Source organism: Podarcis raffonei, chromosome 2 (assembly GCF_027172205.1).
Source record: "Podarcis raffonei isolate rPodRaf1 chromosome 2, rPodRaf1.pri, whole genome shotgun sequence".
NCBI classification, from domain to species: Eukaryota; Metazoa; Chordata; class Lepidosauria; order Squamata; family Lacertidae; genus Podarcis; species Podarcis raffonei.
Genome location: NC_070603.1, coordinates 72,737,347 through 72,748,589, shown reverse-complemented (window position 1 = coordinate 72,748,589; position 11,243 = coordinate 72,737,347).

The window sequence follows — 11,243 nt, the reverse complement described above, 5'->3', positions numbered from 1 at the left end:
ACTGTAGCTGTGCAGTTAAGACTTCCTGGATTTTATAATCCTACCGATACTGTCCCTCTCATTGTGCTTTCTGGCAGCCCCATTTCTCTTGAGAGTGGCAGCTGTTGTCAGGCTCGGGGAAGACGGCTTTATACAGGATGCTGATAATGTGAAAGTTGGTGTAAATAAAATATATATATTATCACTATTGTTGGAACAAGCAAAAAGTTCTATTTCCTTTTTTATTACTCTTCTGTGCATATGTGGTTGTGTAGAAGACCCAAACCCACTAGCACTACACTTCCTGCTCCTATAGCATACGGATAGGAACCCTGAAGGCAAATGTGTAAAATATTTATGGTTTGTTTCTCTGCCTTGAAGTGCATTTGTTGAATTTTGTTAAATTTCAATAAAATTATTTGTAAGTCCCAGAACTTTACTTTCTGTTTCTGATTGTCAATTGGTAAGCGGATCATCACCCGTTAAAATGAAGGGACTGGTAGGCCCTGTTGATTCTAAATGAAAGTAAATCTCTTCTGTCTTTGTGCTGCTCTGCTAAGCAAGCTACCTTAAGGCACCCTGCTAATCTTGCCTAATGCTTGACCTTATTTTTCTGAAAACCAGCATTCTTAAATGGTTAGGTTTGTGGCTTGTGGCCTAAATGCATTTCAGACTATGAACTGATTTTTCTAACATTGCCTCTTGACTGTTTGGGAGGTTAAGTTCAAGCCATTGAGTTATGCTTAGAACTCAGTTTGTAAATAGAGCAGCCAGCTGTAGCTTAGTCCTCCTACAGCATCTCTGCAAATTTAAGCTTATCTCCTTATCAAGCTTTACACAACTGTGCTGCCATTGCATAAGTAATTATTATCAATTGATTATACCAAAACATTGATTAATTGAAGTCCATTCACAAACCTTGGCTATCACTTGTTGATTGCTGCAGTCTGCAGTTGCTCTCAGTGGTTTGCAGAAAATTGAGTCCCACCACCCAAAATAAACAAAATAAACTTGTCAACCTAAACAGTTCATAGATATATCTGTCTATTTGATCCAAACTTGTCTGTAGGATGTAATGGTAGGCATACAGTAAAAAGAGTTATGTGACAAGTATGTAGATTAGAGTCTAGTAGTCTACAAAAGCTTATGTCGCAATAAATTTGTTAGTCTTTAAGATGCCACAGGATTCTTTGTGTCTGTTGCAACAGGCAAATGCCCTTCTGAAAGTTCTTAGGCACACAGTATATGCAATATAATCAATATGATCTGTTGAAATATGGAGGCAATCTTATTTTTGATGGAATTCAAAGAGATTATCTGGTTTCAAGGTCTTTCAATCTACTGCTGTAGAAGGTAATTGCTTGGAATTGTAATATGTGGACAAATTCAAAACTTTATTCATGGTAGTGTACAATAGTTTGTACCATTAGAATCTGAATTAGAGTAGGTATGGTGAAAATCAATAAATACTATTATATCAATGATGGGCCCATAACATCCATAAAATGGCACTAAATATCTCTGTAGACATACTGAAATTGAAAACCATGAAATGCTGAAATACAGCTAGATAGAAATTCATCAGTACTTAAACAAAAGGCCTTAACAATTTTAAATAAGGGTTTCAACTATGTACTCTGAAATTGTGGTTTTGAAATGGGAAGGGAAAAATAATGAGTCATGTTAAAACTATGAGGAATGGTTGTTTGATACACACACAAATATTTTAGGTACCTACTAAGAGCCTAAGAGATAGGGGTAGAAGTTAACATTGACAATGAAAGTTAAGACCTGCAATTCATCAGATGTTCATGTTTTTAGCTGTGAGGGTAGTGGGTAATTGGAACTGCTGTGTTCTCAGGCCAGGAAGCATAATATATCAGATAAGCTGCAGCAGTGTAGACTCTGCCACTTCTTTTGTTTTTGCACTGATAAGTATTTATGCTGAATTATTTAATTCCTATGACTGATCACATCACAGAAGATAAAAAAACCTACTATGCTAAATCTGGAGACACCTACAGAGCATCTGTCTGTCAAAGCTGCTCCTATAAATGAACCGGAGGGTAGCAGTTCGATATCTTGAAACTAACCAAGCCGGTGCTAATGATTAACTAAAATTCTGAAAGGCCGGAAGTAATAAATTGTGACTTGAAAGCTACATTAAATGCAAGCCTGTGGACCAGGGTGCCCTTTGGCCATTCATATGGTAAATTTCCAGCCACAAGTTGCTTTCACACAATGAAACCACACATACTCCTGGATCTTGACAAATAGGAATGTAATTCCAAACTCTCTTTCTATTGTATCTCACACCTTAATCATTAGGGTTCCTAGAGCAGCATCCGACCTATTCCAGTAAGGGTTCCTTAGACTTGGTATCACATTATGACCGTAAGCAGCATGCTAACTTAGAACTCCTTCCAGTATTGTGTGTTGTTCCCTATGGTTCATCTTCGTAATGTCAGTCTGACAGATGGATACACTTACAAGCTAGTATGCCAATCTGTTTTATGAGACACTTCCTCTGGGAATGTGAACTCCGTATAGGAAACCGAATCTTCCATATAGTTCATCATGTGTGGCAAATGCACTTGCCTATTCCAAGTACATACAGAAAAGCAGCTGCGTATTCATTTGTCACCCATCAACTGCACAAAGATTTGTGCAGTTTCCATGCTTATGGGATGTCTGTGCTTTTAATAAATCCCTTCGGGGAGATGATTTGTGAAAGCGTCTGCAAGCATGAAAAATGAAACATTTGAAATGGCAGCGTGTTATGCTCAAATGCTGCTGCTGCCCATAAGGGGGCAGTCTTCAGCTGCTTTGAGTGTCCCCTTCCCACTTCAAACAGCCCTGGCCGCTGTTAGGATTTTTAGTTTAATTTCTGGGTTATGGGAAGGAGTGAGGGGATTGTGGCTTGGCCCCCATTTAGCCTAGACAATGAGCGATTTGTTCCAACTTTGCTGTGTCCTGTGGTATTTCACCCTCTGCTGAGAGGTTTCCTTGGAATTGTGTAATATGACCAGCTTCTACTAACCAAACCCATCAGTTTCTGGCTACTGTGGCCATGGCAGCTCTATAATCAAGTTGTGGGCTCTCTTCTCAAGAGCAAAACGCGGTGATGATCAGGAGAGAGCTCTTGTAAAAAAAACTGAAGTGCCTTCTAAGTTACTGCAATGGTGATGGAAAGCTTTTTGCCCGGCACCTCGACTTGGTTTGTTGAGGTTGCTTCCATTCTGCTGTGTCATTAATCATTAGCCAGAGGCCTATTTAGGTTTCAGTAGCCCAGCAAAATGTTCCTTATTTTGGTGTGAGCCAAAGAGACAAGAGTCAGAACTCCTTTTTATTATCATTACTTAAATATTTTTGTGCAAGCGTTTACATTTAAAGAGGATTCTTCTTCAAGCAGACAGCACTTGTTTCTTGACAATATAGAAAGCAGTGTTTGGGCAAAGTCAGTTTAAGAGGACAGTCTAACTTCAAAACATTTGCTATGATTTACTATGAGTAAGCTTAACAGCACTCCTCTATCAGCACCATTACTAATACATTAGTGACTCATCTTTCCTCCAAGCTGTTCAAAGTGGCATTTATTATCCGTCCATCCCCCCTTCCTATTATATCATCACAATGACCCTGTAAGGTAGGTTAGGCTGAAAGACAGTGACTGGTCCAAAGTAAACCAGGGAGCTTCATGGCTGAGAGGGGGTTTGAACCCTGGTCTCTCATGTCCCAGTCCACCACAATAGCCACTGCACCAAATGGGTTTCCTCTATAGCAGGCACGTCCAATTTCCAAGAGACTGCAATCTACTCCCACTATAAAAAAAACTATCTGAAGAAGTGTGCATGCACACAAAAGCTTATACCAAGAATAAACTTAGTTGATCTCTAAGGTGCTACTGGACAATTTTTTTATATATTTCGACTGCATCAGACCAACACAGCTACCTACCTGAATATAAAGAAACTGGCAGTGATCTACCCATTGGATTGACCAGAGTTGTTGAGCTTTTGGGGGAGGAGGTGACCAGGGACATCCCTCAACCAACCTGTAGATGGCTGGTTGGACATCCCTTCTCTATAGAGATGCAATGTTTATCTTAATTTCTTTTGATCAGTTGAAAAGGTGACCCTGGTTGTTATTTAAAAGTATATAACTTAATGCACCATTTACAAGTCCATGGGTGACAAAACACTTTTAAGAGGAATTCCTTTCACGTGCCTGCTGGGACATATAAATGCATTATCTAAAAACAAAGGGTGCTTCTTTCTTCAGAACTATTTATATGTATATGCAGATTTAATTGAGGGGTTAAAACTCCTGCTTGAATAAGATTTCTTTAATCAAGTGACAGCTCTATTCCTTTTGTGTTCTTGTAGCTGATAATGTTTGAATTATATACATTTTCTTTGAAGATGCTCATCTCTCCAGATTATGTATACTTGATGTTCATGCAGCTGTGTAAGTAGAAGCCTGTTGCTATTTAGCCCAAACCAACCTATTTCCCAAGCCAGGTCAGCACCAGTACATTTCAGTTACAACTATAGGATCAGACTGATACCTTTAGTGTGTAAAATTTCAGATTCATTGTGTTAATCTCCTCGGTAAGTAGTTCTCCACAATGCACTGCCTGGCAATGAAGGTGCTTTCACTCTTATGAGCCTTAGGGATATGATTCATTTCCTATACTGTATATAGGTTGGCTGGATAGGTCCTATCCATCCTAGGGTTTCAGAGGCAGAAGCTCAGGTAAAACACTGACTTGCAACGTGCTTGGCTCATTTCCTTTAAGACAGTGGTTCCCAGTTAGCTAATTACTGAGGACCCCCCTGTTTTCAAAACCTAAGCCCCGGCCCCCTACTTTTGAAAATGTTGATAACTCTCTGGTTAAACCTCTGCAAAGCAGTTTTTAGAACAAAATGTGGGGTAGCCCCTAATATGCCAAAAATGGCAAAAATTTAGTTGGCAGGGAGGCACGGGATGGGGCCGAGCACCCCGCAATTAGTGGTTCCCCTAATTGGGAACCTCTTCCTTAAGACATAATGACACAATGCAAAGTCGAATAGATTTTATTTTTAGTCATGACAGTTCTATCATTAGCCCAGCATAAATAATGTGACATATATCAGTTTGGATATGGAAGGAATTCTTCACACTCATCCCAAAATGCTTTCTTTGCTTCAGTAATTAAACAAAGGCTTATTGGCATTAGACTCCTGAAGTTTGTAGCTGTCTTTACCCCCAAGGCCTTTTAAACACTTAAAAGGCCGCTGCAGGGCTTGCCAAGGTGAAAGGGCAAGGTATTCCAGGAACCATTAAATAAATTTCAAAATCTCTCCCCCTTAGCTGGGGTCTAGAGAGATGGGAAAGATTTGGCAGGTCTCCTGCTTTGAAGAGTGAAAACCTCCCTTCTCTCCCTTCCTGCCTATCCCCCAACCCTCACTTCAGCGATGATGCACTTTTGGTCTTTCCTGGTGACAAAAGGTTATTCAGTCCCAAAGGGCACATGCTATGCTGTGAGATCAGAGGAAGTGGCTAATTGGGCTCTGAAATATGTTGCCTCTGCAGTGCAAGGTCATATTTTGAGCCTGGAGAGTAACAAAGAAGGGCAGATGATTTGCTCTGAACTGAGACCAGCTGGTGTAGAGTCATCACTGGATCAGATAAATGGCACTGATGAAAGGGTCACTTGGAGACAAATCTGAAGCTGCTGGGGGGGGTGTCAGAAAAATAATTCATTGCTGTGAAACCTATTGCCCCAATGACATCTCTCAGCCCTTGCCACTCTCAATGTTCCCTAGAATTTGATTGCCCTGTGTTTTGAGTATAATGTATGGGGCGCTTACCGCTGAGATATTATGTAGCAGCATTAGATATAATTTGGGAATCATGGCTAAAGGGATAGTAGTTAGGACAGGGTTAAAAGGGAGCAGAAGTCCATTTACTCTGCTTCCTTGAAGTTAAGCTGACCCATCCACCCACATGCTGCATAGCCCCATCTTCTGGCCTCCGTAGGCCACAGGATTAGGACTGCACTGCATTAATATGCTTGCAAAGCAGTAACTCCAGATTACTCCAGCAACTGAGTGCAGTGTTTGCATGTACACATACTCCGCTATCCAATTTGAATTAAAGGGAAAATATTTTTTGACACAAAATGTGCAGTAATCCTGAATAAAAGTAAATCCCATCAACAGAAACATATTGGGGTAGAGCTCCACGCCGTCCATGTATTTATTTTATTACATTTTTAATCCCACTCTTCCATTAGGGGCTGAAGGTGGCTTGCAAGTTTCCTCCTCCGTGTCTGGTTTCACCCTCTACCTATTTTATCCTTCCAACAAAATACCCATCTACTGTCCCGGGAAAACCAGGACATCCTGTTTTCTTTTCATGCAAGAGCACAGCAGCCATTTGAGGTACTGCAATCTTGCCACTGGGGAAACCCAGCCAGATGGGCGGGGTATAAATAAATTATTATTATTATTATTATTATTATTATTATTATTAGGGGGGAGGATCTCGCACGGGAGCATGGTCTTGGAAGACAGCATCTTGGTTTTTTGCCCCAATGTGTTTGAGGGCATGGCAACAACACTGTGTCGTTGGTTAGGCTGGGAAAAAGCAGCTGGCACTAGGTCATCTACTAAGCTTCAGGAATGGGTGGGAATTGGAACCTGGATTGTGTCAGTCTTCATTTGGCGTCTAGCCACCCCCACCCCCAGTAGAGAATGCTTTCCAATTATAATCCTGCTTCTGGTTGTAACAGGCTCTGATGGGACAGAAAGAGAGGAGGGAGAATGGTCCTTCTGCCCTCAATGAGTCACAACACTTAAAATAAAAAGACACCAAAACACACTCACAAAATCGTACAATAATGTGCTTGAGCAGTGTTGTTCCTTCCAAAAACCAAACAATAGATGACATGGTTTTGTAATTATGATATATGACAGGAACCTAAGTGTAAACGGAGTTGTTGTACAGAGGGAGTGGTTCAGGGGAACACTCTAGACAAATGGACTTGTTATTGTTAAACTATTCTTTGCCTTGCCCTCCTATCTCTGTGAGCATAATTTTTTAAAATTTTCAGCAGCGCAGCAAATGTTACATAATTGTGATGGGTCAAGCAATCACGTGCTACATAACCAGAGGACCAGATTTTCTTTCGGAAGAAGTATGATGCTTTCCCAAGTAAAGATATTATCGGTTTGAGTGAAAATGCAGTGCAAACAACTCCACATTCATACGCGTTTGAGGCACGTGCGACTGCACACACACGCATCACCGCAAACCCGGAAGTGACATGAAAAGGGACAAAAATGGTCCTAAAAGAGGGTGAACACGGGAAATAATGGTGCAGAAACTGCTCCTAGCAATCCCAGGAGCCCTTGCACTGACCTTTGAGGCCTGTGGAGAGTTGAGGTTTGAGCAAGGAGGTTTGGAAGAGTGATTGTGGTGTTTGCAGGCCTTACGGTTGTCATGTGTACAGGATTTCCCAGACATATCCAGAATACAGCTGTCTCTAGCAGTGTCCAGGCGGAAATCAGCCACATATGGCAGCCCATGCCAGCTGTTTAAAATATGGCAACCCTAATATACACAATTTCACTTAAACTCGCGGTGCCTTGGAATATCACCACCACATAAATGGGGAGTTGCCTGTAACCGTACAACTAGTTTACAGCCTTGAGAAGAGTCTGTGCAGCAAATGAAAAAACAAATAACTATGGATTGTACCCAAAAAACACACCACTGCCCTGGTAATGTGAAAAGCTACTTAATTACTCTTCTTACCAAGTTGGCTCCAATCAAGTATGCATATGCTATTCAGAGATAAACTCTGAAAGTAGCGTGATGGATTTCACCTGGCTGTGTGCCATCCCTTAGCGTAGACCCTGCTTGGTATAAAAGAAAGACTTGTCAACATCAGAGCCTTATCATTTCTATCAAGCTTCAGAGTGGGTGGCATGTATGTGGAATCACAAAAGAGAGGATGTCTACACCCAAGAGAGAATAGAATAGCTCAGGATAATGGTAAATCAAGGCCAAGTTGCTCCAGAGATTCTAGCACAAGATCTTGTGTGGCTACCAGAAAGGAGTTTATATTGAAAGGACAATAATACTATGATGGTGGCTGTTATATTGTTTTAGGTTTGGTGGTGGTTGTTATAGTGTTATAATATTGATGCAAAGATTATTAGGAAACGAGCACAAAAAAGCATGTTCTTATGGACAGTTAAACTGTTTCATAGAATAACGGCAGAGCTGGAGAGGAATAAAATGTGGTTAGAGAAGTCACAGAGAGCTGAAATTTTCTGGTGTCCCCAGTGCTGAATGAGTGAAGCTGCCTTATGTTGTTGAATGGTCCATCTAGGCCAGTTTTGTCTACTTGGGTTGGCTGTGACTCTTCAAGGTTTTCGGCAGAGAAGGCTCTTTTCCTGCTCTGCTACCTAAAATCATAGATATTGAATATAGGGTGCTGATTAAAAATAACAAATAAAAATGCTTTCTTTGGGAGATTAAAGACAGATGCTTAATCACTGCCTTGAGTGACAGCGGTATGTCTGAGGCTCAGATTTCTACCTGCCACCAACACTTCTTTCCCTGACACGATGTTTTTATGATGCCTTTGGGAATGTATTCTGGGAAACGTGGGGTTTATGTAAACCCCTTTTGCAGGGGTACCCCAAGCTTTATTGCTCTTTAACACACCCCATTGCTGTTCTGTTCTTTGTGGGAGGCAAGGGGTGCAGACTCCCAGTGGCCCCTGGTCCCTTGGGCTGATTGGAGAGTGTACTTTGTTACCCTTTGTCTTGGTTCTTTGGACAGAGAGGCTCTATTTATTACGAATTTGGTATAATGAGGCTTCAGTCTTGGGCCAGTGTTCTGCAACAATCATGTTTAACATTCCTTGCGCTGGAGGGGTGCTGTCACTCCCCACCCCACCCTGCCTTTCCTGTGGGGTGGCGTTGCCTCCGCTGCCTCCTGGGTTTCATTGTTCAGCTAGGTCTTCCTGTGACTGAGCTTCTATTTTTCCTCTCCGTGTCATATCCAGCCCAAGCCTCTCCCTTCTGCACTTCCCCTGCTTCTGTGGCATTTACACCCAGAAGGCGCTTGCATCCAGCCACCCTCCCCCAACCCACGCAACCTTTCGGCCCTTCAGCCATTGTTCCAGATGCATTGTTCCCATTCTTGCCTTTTAAGTCAGTCCCGCCAAGCCCCTGCGTGCTTCTGATCCTTTTTTCTTGGAACCCATCCAAAATGTCTGGCTACTGCAGCGGCCAGTGCTGAATCCCTTATTCTCGCCACCGCTCTGTCTCAGTAGCAACTGTAAAAACCTCTCATAACCCAGGAAGTCTCCCCTCCTCCTGTCTTTTCTCAAATACATTTCCAGACTCCTTTTGAGGGCCACACACCTGTTTCCTTTACAAACTCTCCCGAGATTTTGCTCCCCTTTTGTGTATACTATTCTGGTTTTCCAAGGATGGCTCAGGGAAATGGTCTCATCGCTAGTTGTATAGATATTATCTTTGCAGAGAGACTTTTCTAAGCATATATTAAGCCAATATTTTGGACCATGCTCTCACACAGGGACTAGCCTGTTTGAGTGGTATTAATGGAGCAATGAATGTGTTGGGCATGTATTTAGAGGGAGAGCCTGTTTATGGGAAAGACCCTTAGGGAAGTGCAGCATATGCTCTTGCTCACAAAGTCACAGTGTGTGCATGGACACACACACACACACACACACACACACACACACACACACACAGAGTGTGGAGTCCCTGTGTCAAGGATGGTTGGTAAGCAGGTTAACTATCACTGGATTGCCTCCAACTGAAACACTCCCCCCCATGCAGGAAGAGAGCGTTTTAGGACACAAATGAAGTGTGAGCTATACTGGTTGAGTGTCCCTCAACACTCCAATGCAGCTTTTGCACTTCTAACTGTCTGAAATGGCAAGCCAATTTTGTCCATAAAAATCAGTTAGAGTGATTGAAAGCCGAACTGTGTAGGTGCTGTTTCTTCATCACACAGATAGCTCAATTGGTAGAGCATGAGGATTGTGAGTTCAAGACCCATGTTGGGCAAAAAAATTCCTGCTTCACAGGGGGTTGGACTAGATTACGCTTGTGATCCCATCCAACTCTACAATTCTTTGAGTCAGTGATTCTAAGAATCCAGGAATATGTTTTAATGCATGCTGACAAGACACCGGGAGTGGATTCAGGGCAGCGCGACTGGTTCTGCCACTCTGGATGCCGAGCCTAAGGAGAGCAGGAGGGCATCACAGCTATCATGTAGTGAATGGAGCAGAACGGAAGGTGAAGGGCAGGGGGCGCTGGGTTTTGGCCTTACACAGGGCACCACTGAAATTTGAAAGACCAAAGTCCACCCTGAAGACACTGATAGGAAGATCACTTTGCAAAAGTGGGATTTGCTTTTACTCTGAGGATCCCACTGTTTATTTAAAGACCATGGAGCCTGTTCCTGCAGGAGTGTTTGAAGCTGTATGAATACCAAGAGGAGCCTGGCAGCCTGAGTCAGTACAGTCGCACCTTGGAAGCTGAATGGAATCTGTTCTGGAAGTCTGCTCGACTTCCAAAATGTTCGGAAACCAAAACGTGGTTTCTGATTGGCTGCAGGAAGCTCCTGCAGCCAATCGGAAGCCACAGAAGCCCCGTCGGACATTTGGCTTCCAAAAATAGTTCGCAAACCAGAACAGTCACTTCCGGGTTTGCGACGCTCGGGAGCCAAAACGTTTGAGAACTAAGCTGTTCAAAATCAAAGGTACAACTGTAATTTGTGCTGCCTAATGCAGATATCTTGTTTTGAAGTGACTATACCTTGCCAAGCATAGTCACACATGTGACTATAAAAGCTCAGTTTGCCCCTATTCCTAGTTTGCACACTTGCTAGAGTTCCTTGCTCGGGTTATTAATTTTTGCTTCCCTCCCCCTCCCCTGCACTTCTCTATGTGGATTGAGCATTTGGAAGCTAACCCAGGACCCTGTAAAGGAAGAGTAGTGGAAGAAATGAGAAGTGGAACATCCATGATCAGGAGGGGAAGGGTGGGCAGGGGCAGTGCTGGAACATGCCAGGCAAAGATCTGTTTTCCCAACCAATCTCCAATTTGTTCAACTTACATTATTTTCCCCTTTCTGGTTATTCCATCTGTGATGACCCCTGAACAATAAAAGTCAAGCCAGGGTTCCCCTGGCAGCAGTCCTGCTCCCCATCTGCTCATTTCCTTCCTT